Here is a 15,599-nt window from a genome sequence, read left to right on the forward strand (position 1 = left end):
ATTCAGGTCTTCTGCCCATTTTTTAATCGGATTGTCTTTGCTTGTTTTGGCTTTTTTTTTTTTGCTATTTAGTTGTATGAGTTCTTTGTATATTTTGGATATTAACCTCTTGTCAGATATATAATTTGCAAATATTTTCTCCCATTCATCCCAAAGACAAAGTAGATTGCCTTTTTATATTTTGTTTGTTTTCTTTGCTGTGCAGAAGCTTTTTAATTTTATGTTTTTAGCTTATTTATTTTTACTTTTGCTGCTTTTACTTTTTGTGTCAGAGTCAAAAAGTCATCACAAAGACTTATGTCAAGGAGCTTACCACCTATGTTTTCTTCTAGGAATTTCATGGTTTCTAGTCTTATGTTCAAGTCTTTAATCCATTTTGAGTTAATTTTTGTGTATGATATAAGATAGTGGTCTAGTTTCATTCTTTAGTATGTGATTATCCAGTTTCTAAGCACAATTTACTGGAGAAACTGTCCTTTCCCCATTGTATATTCTTGGCTCCTTTGTCGTAAATTTATTGACCATATGTACAGGTTTGTTTCTGGGCTCTCTATTTTGTTCTGTTGATCTATGTGTCTGTTTTTATGCCAATACTATTCTGTTTTAATTATTATAGCTTTGTAATAGAGTTTGAAAGCAGATTGCATGATGCTTTCCAGCTTTGCTTTTCTTTCTCAAGATTGCTTTGGCTATCTAGAGTCTTTTGTGGTTCCAAACAAATTTTAGGATTATTTGTTCTATTTCTGTGAAAAACGTCATTGGAATTTTGATGAGGATTGAATTTAATTTGTAGATTGCTCTGGGTAGTATGGTCATTTTAACAATATTAATTCTTTAAATCCATGAACATGGAATATCTTTCCATTTATTCATGACTTCTACAATCTCTTTCCTTAAAGTCTTGAAGTTTTGAGTATGCAGGTCTTTCACCTTTTTGGTTACGTTTATTCCTCAGTACTTTTATTCTTTTTGATGCAATTGTAAATGGGATTGTTTTCTTAATTTCTTTTTCTGATAGCTTATTTAGTATATAGAAATGCAACAGATTTTTGTGTATTGATTTTGTATCCTGTAACATTACTGAATTTGTTTATTAGTCTAATAGTTTTTTGATGGAGGTATTAGGGTTTTCTGTATATAATATCATGTTATCTGCAAACAGTGACAGTTTTACTTCTTCCTTTCCAATTTGGATGCCTTTTATTTCTTCTTCTACCCTGATTGCTCTGGATAGGACTTCCAATACTATGCTGGATAAAAGTGGTGAGAGTGATCATTCTTGTCTTGTTTCTGATTTTAAAAGAAAAGCTGAGTTTTTTGCAATTGAGTATAATGTTAGCTGTGGGCTTGTCATACATGGCCCTTATTATGTTGAGGTACATTCCCTCTATACTCACTTTGTTGAGAGTTTTTAATCATAAATGGATGTTGAATTTTTTTGAATGCTTTTTGTGCATCTATTGATTGTATCATTTTTATCCTTCATTTTGTTAATGTGGTGTACCACACTGACTGATTTGCAGATATTGAACTAGCTTTGCATCCCTGGAATGAATCCCACTTGATCATGGTGTATGATGTTTTGAAGGTATTGCTGAATTCAGTTTGCTAGTATTTTTTTGAGGATTTTTTCATCTGTATTCATCAAGGATATTGGCTTATAATTTACTTTTATTGTGGCATCCTTGTCTTGTTTTGATATGAGGGTAATGCTGGCCTTGTAAAGTGAGTTTGAAAGAGTTCCCTCTTCTTCTTTTTTTGAAGAGTTTAAGAATGAGTCAAATTAATTCTTCTTTGAATGTTTGGTAGAATTCACCAATGAAGGATTCTTGTCCTGGACTTTTGTTTGTTGGGAGATTTTTCATTACTGATTCAATCTTCTTGCTAGTAATCAGTCTGTTCAGATTTTCTATTTCCTCAATTCAATGTTATTAGGTTGTATGTTTATAGAAATTTATCCATTTCTTCTAGGATGTCCAATTTTTGGTCATGTAAAAGACTCTTGTGATCCTTTGTATTTCTGTGGTATCAGTGGTCATATCTCCTTGATTTTCATTCCTGATTTTATTTATTTGAGTTCCTTTTCTTTTCTTGGTAAGTGTAGATAAAAGTTTTTCAATTTTGTGTATCTTTTCAAAGAATCATCTACTACTTTGGTCTTTTCTATTATCTTTTTAGACTTTATTTTACTTATTTCTGCTCTAATTTTAAGCTTTGTTTATTCCTCTTTTTCTTGCTCCTGGAGGTGTAAAGTTAGGTTATTTATTTGAGACGTTTCTTATTTCTTAAGGTATGCAATTATCACTATGAACTTCCCTCTTAGAACTCCTTTGGCTGCAACCAATAAACGTTGGTGTATTTCCATTTTCACTTGTCTCAAAGTATTTTTTGATTTCTCTTTTGATTTCTTCTTTGGCCCACTGGCTGTTCAGTAGCATGTTGTTTAATCTTCACAAGACTTACAAAGTCCTTCATGATCCACCCCACGCTCACCTCTTTAGCACTCTCTCTGACCTCTCCCTTTGTGTATTCGACACTGGTGCTACTCAAAGTGAGGTCCACAGGCTGGCAGCATCAGCATTACCTGGGAGCTTATTGGAAATGAAGAATCTCAGACCCCACCCAGACTTTTAGAATCAGAATCTGCATTTTAACTCATTTATGTGCACATAGGGCTTGAGAAGCACTGCTCTTCTACACATTAGCTCTGTTTTAACTTTTGGGCCTACAAAACTACTGTTTCTTCCTCCTGAGATATTCTTCCTGGTCTCACATCCTAAAGTCTTTTCTTACTAACACTTTTGGGTGCCCACATAGATGTCATTTCCTAGAGAAAGCCTCCTGCAATGTTTCATGACTGAGTTAAGGGACCTCTCAAATGTATTGGGTTGGCCAAAAAGTTCGTTCGGGATTTTGGCCAACCGAATACTTCCCTTGTACCTTCCACATTGTTCCACAGTCAAGTTTGTGTCATTAGTTTCTTAAGAAGCATCTTCTCTACTGTCATATCCTCAGTGTCTAAAACATAGTAGATTCCCAATAAGTATCTGCTGAATTAATGTTAAATAAATAGTAGGTGCTCATTAAACATAAGTTCCAAACCTCTCACCAAAATCCAGATGTGCTATGATCCTAGCCTTTCCCTGACAATGTTAGACTACAAGAGAAAATGAGGTTAGGCCAGTGTTGTTTGTTTTTCATAAGCTATTTCTGGACCCTAGTGATCATCTCTTCCCTTTCTCAATGCTCAAACTCCAAGTCTGGATGACCTTACAGTTTCAGACCTGTTAGAACACAAAGGGGCCATGGAATTCATGTGATTCAACCTCTGAGTCTACAAGTGAGAAACCTAGGACCCAGGGTTTGGTTTTCACAAGGAAGTACAGAGAGGTATATCGAGTATGCACAGGAGCCCACAAGTCCTCCTCCTTTTGAAAAGGCATATTTGTTTATTCCTAGTGTTAGTCTCTTCACACCCCTGTTGCCATTCACAATTCCTCCAACCTACTCAAGAGTCTCTCAGTTCCCTAAAACATATTTAGTCCAACTACAGATATTTTAATTCATTATTAACACTCAAAATGATCTCTTCATAGTTTATCACATACTTTGCCTTCAAATACCTTATACTAAAGTGAGATCTAACCATACCTGCTGGGTAATAAGTTTCATAAAGGATAGGATGTAAGTTAAAAAAAATTGTTGAGGAATACTAACATTAAATTTTCTTCCCACGTCAGCAGGTTTGTGTTTTCTTTCTTACCCTCCTCACTCTGGACATGGCTTTAAAGACTTATTTTTGTCATCACTAACATTTTTACAATCATCTTCTATATATTTGCTGTCCAATAAGGTAGCCACTAGCCACTATTAAGCACTTGAAACATGGCTAGTGTAAATGAAGATGTGCGGTAAGTCTAAAATATACCCTCGCTTTTAAGGATTTGATGAAGAAAAGAATGCGAACTATCTGGTTAGTAATTTTTTATATTGGTTACATGTTGAAATGATAACATGTTTGATATGTTGGGTTAAATAAAATATGTTATTAAAGTTAATCATCCTCTTTCTTTTTGCTTTTTTAATGTGGTTACTACAAAATTTTAAACTGCCAGTGGGATTCACATTGCACTTCCACTGGACAGTGTTACTCTGGCTTTAGTCAACAAGAGTGTCCTCACAGTTTTATACTCCTTTAAAAAAAACCTTTCTTTTGCAATATGTTCTTCATATTTTGTAAAAATTCTACTAAACAGGATTTAGTCAGGAGCTTCCACTGTTGTCACATTGAGCTCTCACTTCCCTCTTCACTTAATTTTTCATGAGCATCCTTTGCTTGGGGTTTGCCAGAAATTCATTTTGAAATGCCTCCCCAAATTCTCAAGTCATTTTCCCTTGGCTTGATAATGAAACACCATTACTAAGAATCACACAATAATGCTAATAATAATATCAATAATTTGTTGAGGTATTACTATGTGTCAGGCACTGTGATAAGTACTTTACATACATTACCTCATTTAATATTTACAATAACCAAATAAGGTAACTGTTATCATGTCCATCATACAGATGAGAAAATTGATGCTCAGTGAGGTTATGGCAAAGACTGGCTAGCTCTTTCCAAACCTCTTTCTCTTTCCTTCTCTGCTCATAGCAATGCTCTCTTCCCCAGTTGTGACAACCAAATGTGTCTTCAGATATTGCCAAGTGTCCCCTGGAAGGCAAAGTTGCTTCCCTTCCCCCTGTTGAGAACCACTGGTGTAGAGTAGAAATTGTCTTTGTTGTTTCCTTTAAATTCAGGGGATGAAAATCTTGGCACCTTGTGTCAAGGCTTTAATCACCACACTCTTTAGGCAAATGAGACTTCTTGCGTATCCCCAATAGTTTGCAATCTATCCTCTTTGTCCCTGTGCCAGCTTCAGGCTCTACCTAGTGTCCACTTCATTTTTCTGGCTGGTGAGTCCATATAAGTAATCCCTCACAGACCTCACACCACTGTTGTTTCCTCTTTTCCCAAACACTCTCCAGGGAGATTGCTAGTCCAGAAGTCATAATTGTGAATGATTTTCCTGCCGTACCTCTATCCCAGGGGCAAGAACCAGCCCAGAGATTTTTTTGGTTTGCAAAAGTGCTGGATTTCTGATGAGTGCATGGAAGAAAAGGTCAAGTGACACCTTTATTAAACAAACAAACAAACAAACAAGAAACCCTCTCAACAGGCATGGATGGAAATTTGTTCATTGTGTTTAGTTCAAGACTTTATCACCCAGTCCTTTTATTTACCCACTTCCTCTAAAGCTAGGTGGTTACAGAAGAAAACTAATTCCAGTGCTCATTCAAATGACTTGGAAACCAGCTAGAATCTATTTCTCAGTGTTTTACATAACAATTACTGTTTTGAAATGCATGGTACCTGTGTCTGTTTCCCATAAAGCATTTTCCCTTCTCTCCAGCTGAATCCTGGAGCCCAGTCACATGACCCATGAACAGATTGCTTGTTCAAGCCCCTTCCCTGAGAATCATATCAATCTGAACCTTCACTGGCAAGTCCAGCACTCTTTTCACTCACAACACAATATCATGATCTGGTTAACATTAAGTTATAAGCTCCACAAAGCAAGGATGACTGTGTGTATGTGTATGTTCATGTGGGCGTGCATGTGTGTGAATGTGTGTTAAAATATTGACTTTTTAACGGTAAACTTGGAGTTATATCTCCTTTGCTGTTTTTGATTCCTAAGATATTTGGTGTAGACAAAGAGGGATCATTTCCTTTCCCTCACTCCCTTTCAAATCAGGTACAGTTTGGAAGAAAAGTAATGATATTTTTTAGACCATTTCCTTTCCAATAATAAGGACAAATATAGAAAGGTCTCCTGCTGCTTCATGTAGAATTATTTTAAGGCTGTTAAGTTGGTCTATCTATCAGGTGCAGATGAGCACTCACTGATCTGTGCATTCTGAAATTTCATTGCTCCTACACAAACTCACTGCCTGGAAACAAGGAAGCCTGACACTTGGAGGGCCGTGCTGTCTGACAAACCAGATTAATAATGAATGAACCCATATTGTATAATCAGGAAGGGGAGAAATGCTACAAATTAGAAATAAGCATGTTCTTCATTATAGGTGGCAGCAGGATACTGCTTAGGGTATCACTGATGCTCAAATTAGCTGCGGGGCACACGAACCACTTGCTGCCTCTCACTGTTCCTTACTTTCCTCTTGAGAGTCTCATTCTCAAGGGATTTGCAAAGTGAGAAATCCTCAAAATTCAAACTTGGGAGATGCATTTGCACCACATGAAAATGGCAACTTATTATTCATCGAGGGTGTACAGATATTGTAAATGGGTTACATTTCTATCTTAAATTCAGTTAAAGTTGTCATATTTCCTATACAAATTAGATCAAAATTATGCCACGATGGGAATTTTTGCAAGATTTCTGGTATTCTCAAGAGATGGTTACTCTGAAGATCATGTGCTTTCAGAGAAAATGAGCTGCAGTCTCAGAATCAGGGGAAACTTGCTGGTGTTTGGCTGGAGCTTCTTTTAACATAGTCTAGCAAGGACTAGCCCTGGTATTAGTGTTGTGTGCACACCAAAACCTGAGCAGGTACAAAAATGAAACAAAGTGAAAGATCTCAGGAAAGATGCAAGGGAAAGCCAGTTAACATCACCACATCAGCCAAACCTGAAAACGTATTTCTATAGTGCAAAGGGTGGACAGCCTGTACATGTCAGCACTACAGATATCTCATAAAATATCACTGATTCAAGAATGCTCCTTGGGGCTGAGATAAACTGACAACCTGCCTAGATCTCCAGGGGTGGGTGGGTGTGGGCGGAAGAATTCCACTAACCTGTGGCTCTGACCCATTTACTTGTCATGGTTCCATCTGGGTTCTCCTATACCGTGAAGGTCTCTTGTGCTGAGGTGAGAGCATATTGAGGTCAGTCTCAGTGGCCTGGAAGTCCGTAACCTTTAAATCAATGGGGAGAAAGAATGGAAGTCCCATGGCTACTTTCCGAGAAAAGTCTATGCTGGGTCAAGGTAAGGACCAATTGCTATAACTAATGTGATAGTTCCAGGTCACAATAAAACATGCTGACCATCAGGGGAGATACTGTTCAGACATAATCAAAGTAGCTCCTTATTTGTCCACCCATTGGCATCTAGTATGTGGACGACAGTATCAGTTTGGTTCTGGAGACCTTGAAAAAGGTCAGCCCAAATAAGGACAGCATCTATAGCAGCTGATAGATTAGGGGATCAGAGGGTTTGAGGGATGAAAGATTTCAAGAAAGAAAGAGCAGATCATATGTGTGGCAGCAGAGAGCCTTTGCAAGGACAGAAAGTGGCACCCTAGTGAGGGTAGCCCAACTGTGGTTGATATATGCTCCAGGGATAAGGACAGGTCTATGGAGAAACTCCAAGTCACACTGACCTACGTTCACTCATGTGGCCCATCCTGACCATTGCTCATGCACAGCCCTCATGAGTAGCTATCACTGAGCTATGCTTTCAAAACCCTATGTACGGTAGGTAGAATAATGCAAGATGTCCATGTCTATAATCCCCAGAACCTGTGAATAGGTTACATTACATGGTAAAGATGAATTAAGGTTGCAGACAGAATTAAGGATTCAGCTGACCTTAGGTGGAGAGGTTATCCTGGATTCTTCAGGTGGACCCAGTGTTTATAAGTGGAAAGAGGCAGAAGAGAAAGGACCAGAAAGATGGCAGAGACTTGATAAGCCATTGCTGGCTCAGAAGATGGAAGACGGCTATGAGCCAAAGAATGACAGCAGCCTCTAGAAACTGGAGAAGAGGAAAAAATTGATTCTCCCCTAGAGCATCCGGAAGAACACAGCCCTGCCAACACCTTGATTCTAACCCAGCAGACCCATTTCAGACTTCTGGGCTCTGGAACTCTAAGTCAATAAATTTGTGTTGTTTTATGCCTCTAAGTTTGTAGTAATTTGTTAACAGCAGCAATAAAAAAAGAAATCAATTACCACCCCCCCCCCAAAATGACTTGTAACATATTCTTAAACATTTTTGGAACTTGTGTTAGAGGGAATGACACAGGCAAGATGGGCCTCATGGCAAAACCTCAGATGGATTGGGGGCAGGGGGAGGTGAGGAAGACTGCATATGATGTTTGTCATGGCTTTTATTCCCTGTCTAGTCCCCTGGGGAGGAGCTCTTGGGGGCTACAAAGTAATAATTGAAATAATTGTTTTCAGTAAAACCACCATAAAGCAGCACGCACAAAGAAGCATTGCTTTGGAGCCCTGCTAGCAGGGTATAACGCAGGAGGGCACACAGACGGTCTACTTTGTGCTCCAGCCATCGAGGGGGCTGCAAAGGGCTGTGGAGCCTCAGGAATGCTGCAGACTGTCTGGCAGTGACTTGGGCCATGGTGCCCAGTGTTTGTGGCAGCACAGCAGGGCGAACCCAGAAGAAATGGTCATTTGCATAGTCGATACAACAGGAAACCTTACAAGGAACACAGTGATATGAGGTCCTGAAGAGGCAGCCGTGCCCACCAGATGCCCTGTTATTATTCATGAACAGAGCTGAGCCCTCCTGGAAATCATCGAACAGAATTTCATTGATGGCTTGTCACCCAGAACAGGTGACAGTCAAGGTTGTCATCCCTCATGCGACCCTCTTATAACCCTAGGCTGGGGTGGCCTGGGGTCCCGAAGTTTATCTTATAGTACCCAAAACTGTATAAATGATAGGCACAAAAGAAAAGGGAGAATTCACTGATAGTATCTGGATGTGGCAAAATTTTCCAAGGAACGTTGTGTCTGGGACTTCTGAAAATTTACTACGTGGTATCTAAACCAGATTCAAGCCTAAGGCTAGGCAGCTGTGAGGCAAATATTCGAAATTGCTTTGTTACCAATTGTTAGCAGAGAATTTTTCATTGACTATGCCATCACTGATGTGCTATCAGCTCAACAAACTCATATTGGCAAATAAAAGACATAACATTCTAACTTCGAACCTATATCCTGGAGAATTCAGATGTTTAACATGAAAAGAGGATGTGTTCTTATTTTTGTCTGAGAGCAGTTTCCAATAAAAGGGGATTAAAAGAAGAGCACCCTCAAAGTTCTCTCTAGGTTTACACACTCCATACGAAAGAGCACACGGAGGGAGGGGGTCTTGCCCCGCCTGCATCCGGGAAGAGCCCCGTGGATGCCTCTTTCTGAGTTCCGTGTTAGTGTCATTCTGCTACAAGGCACCAAGAGGCCAAAGCTTATCTCCTTCAAAGTGTTTTCTCAGTTGATATTGCCAGTGTTGCTGATGATGTTTCCTCTAGTCCTACATGTACAAATTGACTGTCCTCTTTGTTAGAAGTGTCTCTGGATTCATTCCTGGAGATCTCCTGCCCTCTCTATTTGGTTTGCCACGTGTGTTAAGTAAAACTCCTGCTATTTACTTTGATGAGATTCAAGTGTTCCTCTCATGGAGGAAAGGAAAGCCTCTTATAGGACAAGATGAATAGGAAAGAGCTGAGACTGGTCGCATACAATCAGAGCTCACAAAAACCCCAAGCAAAATGAAGCTGAAGATACCCCTTTAAACTGATTCAAAGTCAAATTTAGTTATAAGCTCAGGGCAGCTGCAAATCCCAAATCATGAACCAAGGCCCTTCTCCATGAGCTCTTCCATCAGCTTGAACCTAAATATAAGTAGTTGTTTAGAGTTTATTTTCTTTTTGTTAAGGTATAGGCCAGTGGTTCCTTTAATTCAGTTTCACAGTCTTTTATCACAGTAGAACAAGGCAAGGAAAAATTAGAACGTGGAGTCAAAAGACTTGAACTCAAGTTTAGAAACTACCAGTTCCTAGTTGTGTGACTGAAGATAAATTGCTTTATCTTTCTGAACCCCAGGTTCTGCTTCTGCAAATTAGGGAAATCACTACCTGTTTTACTGCCCTCACAAGACTGCTGTGAGGCACTAATCAAGAAAGGGTTTGTGAGTACGATGCATTATAGAATGCTCTGTAAATGTCGTCGCTGTTGTTGTTATTATTGGCTTGAGTCTGTAAGGGACACAAATATGTACAAGTCATAGTCCAGACTCTCAAGGAATTTATAATCAAAGTGAAAAATCAGAGGTATATACAGCTGACTATAAAATACAGCAGAATGTGATCACTGCCCAGGGAGCCCAAAGGACTCCGAGACCCGGGGACATGGGGAGATTATGAAAAACGGCATTGAGGTCCATCCCAAGTGATGGGTGGCATTCCAGAGGGATGGGGAGAAAAGCACTTTGGCAGAAGGAGCAGCATGACTCGTGCCCAGACTCGTGCCCGAGGGAGACCTGCTTGCAGGAGCAGAGGTGCTTGGTGTGGAGGGTCCGGGCCAGCAGAATTCTAGAACTGGAGAACGAGTTATTTCTACATGAGTGTAAGCACGAGCCACATGGTTCTAATGTCCCAGCACAGGGCTTGAGCTTGAATTGGGAGGAAAGTTAATAAAGCATTGAATTTTAACCAAGTAAAGAGCCTTGTCCTTACTTTAAAACTTTCCCACAGGGCTTCCCTGGTGGCGCAGTGGTTGAGAGTCCGCCTGCCGATGCAGGGGACACGGGTTCGTACCCCGGTCCAGGAAGATCCCACATGCCGCGGAGCGGCTGGGCCCGTGAGCCATGGCCGCTGAGCCTGCGCGTCGGGAGCCTGTGCTCCACAACGGGAGAGGCCACAGCAGTGAGAGGCCCGCTTACCGAAAAAAAAAAAGAAAAAAAAAAAAACCTTTCCCACATACAGATTCTCTTCCACAAAGCTGATCCTTAGTTGTGTTTTCTTTTTCCCCATTAATTAAAGAGGATGAGCCTTCTCAACTAATTCTTCTCAAAAATCTTACTCGATTTTTGTGCTTTCTTCACATCCTTCACCAGATTCCAGCTGAGGAAAGTTCATACTTTAAGGAAAGCCCCAGATGAACCGTAAATATTGCAGAAGTCACAGTCTATTATCTTTTCTGCAGCTTCTAAACAATGCGTGCTGGTTGATTTCCCTGGCCTGCACAGGCTCTTTGGTACTGAGTATCCCTGTGGCCAAATGAGGCTTTGCAGTTTTCTTGCAGCTGAGAAGTGAACCGCACAGTGCTCTGTGATAAGTTGTATTTTGCTTGCACTCGCATCTCATTTTCTTACCCATCTGTGTGCAGAACTGCACCCGCCCACCGCCACATACATACAAGCTTACTCTGGGTCCGTCTTCTATACTATGGTTTCACTGGGTCCCATTCCTTGGCCGCCTTTGTAGTGTCATCAGGGGGAAACTGACTATCAAATGTTAACTTACCCAAAGTGATTACTATAAAATCTGAACAAAGGTGTTACTTGTGTATGTTTTAGAGACATCTTACTCTTTCCAGAACTGTTTCCTTTCTCCAACACCCACTATTTACTGTCCCTCAAATCTTTTGGTATGATTTTTCTATTTCTCCCAAGATAGCACTTTAATGTTTTAATGTAAAGAAACCTTTACAAACTCTAGGGTCAGCTATTTTCTCCCCAACTTGTTAAAAGATGCCCTGTGTGGTTCTTCTAATAATTGTATGCTGACTTAAACACATTTTTTTAAAGCTCTCAGTTATAGTCTTGAGCAGTGTTTAAAATCTTAAGCACAGCTTTTATTATTAGAAATAATGAGAACTTTAGCTTAGACAATGTGTAGTTTATATAGCAAAACTACAAATTTCCCAAGCTTTGTTTGCTTCATGTGTTACAAATATGGTAAATACAGATCTGAAAAAGGCAATGATTATTTTTAGGTTTATGGGTCAATTAAAATAAAATACTATAAGAATTATTAAGTGTAAGAATTTAAAAATCATAATTTAAATTTTATATGCTTTAAAATGAATATTTAGGAAATTATTTTCTGAAAAAATTCTTTCATAGCCTCTAATATTTACTTCCATGAATATGGAATATGTAGTAAATTGAACAAACAAATTACAATATTACGTAGAAAACTTTCAAGTATTTGAAATAATAGTTTCTAGATTTTATTTTCATTGCTACATATGATGAAATTACTATAGAGTTCAGATATCCAACACCCTCCATGCCTTCGCCCTCCAAATTTAGTCAATTCAATGAGAAAAAAAGGTCCAAACATCAAAATAGCTATTTGGCACCAAATGAAAGACTTTTATCAACATTTCAATTGACAATATCAATTAACATAAAAGATCTGACATTCTTGTCACTTAAAATGAAGATAAAATAATGACATTGATGAATGAAACACTCTCTGTGACGTGACTGACAGGATCTACCTAAAATATTTTAATCGCTCTTAGCGAAGGGAAGTCTCAGCGTGTGAGCCCTTCTGTTTTCCATGGTATAGGGTGCAACAATAGTTAAGTGTAAAATGCTGCAAATAATGACATTTAGCTTAACAGATCTAGGACAAAGAGTAAAGAAAGCAAGCCAAGAAGGAAGCGTTCTGGCTGCAACTACTTCCTGCCAAACAACATGAGAAGCATGTTTTCAAAGAATTGCTTAACACCTCTAGATGAGAAGTCCCGTGAGGCCAATAAATGATTCTATCCTGTTCAGTACTGCGTTTCCTAGAAAAGCGCCTGACAAATGCTTGGTGATCAGTAAATGCTGAATGAGTCAATGAAAAAAAATTAGGTGAATGAAGTAACGTTACTGCTGAGAAATATGTGAAGAAAACATAAGAAAGTAAGAAACTATAGTGAGATTAAACCAGATGATTTAATATACTTATTAAAGTTCATATACTTATTCATTCAACAGTTATCTATTAAGCTCCTATTATATTCCATGTCCTGCTGTGCCCTAATGATAGAAATGTTCACAGTCTAAAGTAAAAAGAGACACAAACGATTAACCAAATGCAGTGTGAAAACGACTGTGATTGGGGTCTGTAAAATAATCAATGAGAATATGGATGAGAAAAGTGTTAATTCTGCCTAAAAAGAGAGGTCAGGGAATGTTTCCCAGAAAAGGTGATATTTGATTTGGGGTAGAAGGATGAGCAGTTGGGTAATTTGGATGACCATCAGAAGAATGTTGTTGTTGGTAAAAGGAAGAACACAGGCAAAGCCCACGAAACATGAGAAAACATTGAGAATTATAATATTGCTTGACAATCGCATGTATGAGGTGGGGACTGGCCCAGAAACATTGGCATGATCCAGGGCATAAAGGATATCATAGGCAATGCTACTCCACGTATGCCAGATCTGCGGGCGGTGGCGAGCCTTCAAAGTATTTTAAGGCAAGGGAGATATGTATGAACTGTGTTTTTAAACAGTATGTTCCAGTTTCAGAAGACTCACTCATAACACATCAATCTTTTTGTCAAGAATAACTAGAGGGCTTCCCTGGTGGCGCAGTGGTTGAGAATCTGCCTGCCAATGCAGGGGACGCGAGTTCGTATCCCGGTCTGGGAAGATCCCAAATGCCGCGGAGCAACTGAGCCCGCTCGCCACAACTACCGAGCCTGCGTGTCTGGAGCCTGTGCTCCACAGCAAGAGAGGCCGCGATAGTGAGAGGCCCGCGCACCGCGATGAAGAGTGGCTCCTGCTCGCCGCAACTAGAGAAAGCCCTTGCACAGAAACAAAGACCCAACACAGCAAAAATAAATAATTAAATAAATTTATTTTTTAAAAAAAAGAATAACTAGAAAAGATAGATTTAACATTTTTTAAAAAGTTTTGGACACACTGTAGAGCTACCAAATCACCCAGGACTTGAAGAACCAAGGTGTCAGAAAGAAGGGAAGCTGTTGAAGTAAACATGATGTTCTACACTTCTTTTTCCCTCAAGGAACTTCCAGTTCATAAACATCTTGGGTGGAGAGGGAAAAGCAGATGCTAAAAGACAAAGAAACTAAGTACAGCTTTCAAGGAATCTTATAGGTTTGAAAGAAGGGAATGGAAGAAAAGTGAAAACAATGGTCTAAAATCCTTTCTTATCAAGTTTTTTTTTTTTTTTTTTCGGTACGCGGGCCTCATACTGCTGTGGCCTCTCCCGTTGCGGAGCACAGGCTCAGCGGCCATGGCTCACGGGCCCAGCCGCTCCATGGCATGTGGGATCTTCCCGGACCGGGGCACGAACCCGTGTCCCCTGCAACGGCAGACGGACTCTCAACCACTGAGCCACCAGGGAAGCCCATTATCAAGGTTATTTGATGGTCGGCAAGCTACGTAGGCAGGTAATTTTAAAAGCTAAGCAGAATCATAGACCTAAATGTAAAACAAAAACTAAAAAATTTTGAAGGTAACAGAGGAGAAAATCTACCTGACCCTGGGTTTAGGGATAATGTTTTAAGATACAATACCAAAAAGCATGTTTATGAAATAAAAAATTGATAAGTTGGACTTCATTAAAATTAAAAACTTCACTCTGTGAAGGACACTGTTAAGAGAATGAAAAGACAAGCAGAGATTGGGAGAAGATACTCACAAAACATATATTTGATAAAGGACTGATACCCAAAATACATAAACAACTCTTAAAACTCTATAAGAAAACAAACTATCTAATTTTAAAAGGGGGAATTTATTTGAAGAGACACTTCACCAAAGAAGATATATAGATGGCAAATAAACATATGAAAAGATGCTCATTATCATATGTCATTAGGGAATTGCAAATTAAAAAATAATAATGAGATACCACTAAATACCTATTTAGAATGGCAGAAATCTGAAACATTGACAACACCAAATGCTGGCTAGGATGTAGAGTAATAGGAACTCTCATCATTTATTGCTGGTGAGAATGCAACATTGTTCAATCACTTTGGAAGACAGTTTGGCAGTTTCTTGCAAAACTGAATATACTCTTACCATACAACCCCTTGCCATACTCTTACCCAAAGGAGTTGAAAACTTACGTGTACACACACACACAACACGGCACACAAATGTTTATAGCAGTTACTAATACCCAAAACTTGGAAGCGACCAGATGGTCTTCAATGGTGAATGGATAAACAAACTGTGGAACATCCACAGAATGGAATATTATTAAGCAAATAAAAGGAAATGAGCTATAAAGCCATAAAAAGACATAGAAGAATCTTAAATACGTATTACTAAATGAAAGAAACCTATCTGAAGAGGCTACATACCATATGATTCCAACTATATGATATTCTAGAAAAGGCAAAACTATGGAATCAGTAAAATGATAGTGGTCGGCAGGAACTTGGGGGGAGGGATGGAGGGATGAATAAACGGAACACAGGGGATTTTTAGGGCAGTGCAACTATTCTGTATACTATAATGGCTATATGGCAATATACACTTGTCAAAACCCATATACTATACAATGAAAAGAGGGACTCCTAATGTAAACTATGGATGTTAGTTAATAATAATGTGTCAATATTAGCTCATCAATTGTAACAAATGTACCATACTAATGCAAGATGTTAATAATAGGGGATGCTTTATATGTATGTGAGAGTAAGGGTATATATAGGAACTCTCTGTATTTGCCACTCAATTTTCCTGTAAACCTAAAATTACTCTAAAATATAAATTCTGTTATTAAAAAAAGCTAAACAAAGTGTCAACT

This window comes from Phocoena phocoena, chromosome 4 (genome assembly GCF_963924675.1).
Source record: "Phocoena phocoena chromosome 4, mPhoPho1.1, whole genome shotgun sequence".
NCBI lineage: Eukaryota > Metazoa > Chordata > Mammalia > Artiodactyla > Phocoenidae > Phocoena > Phocoena phocoena.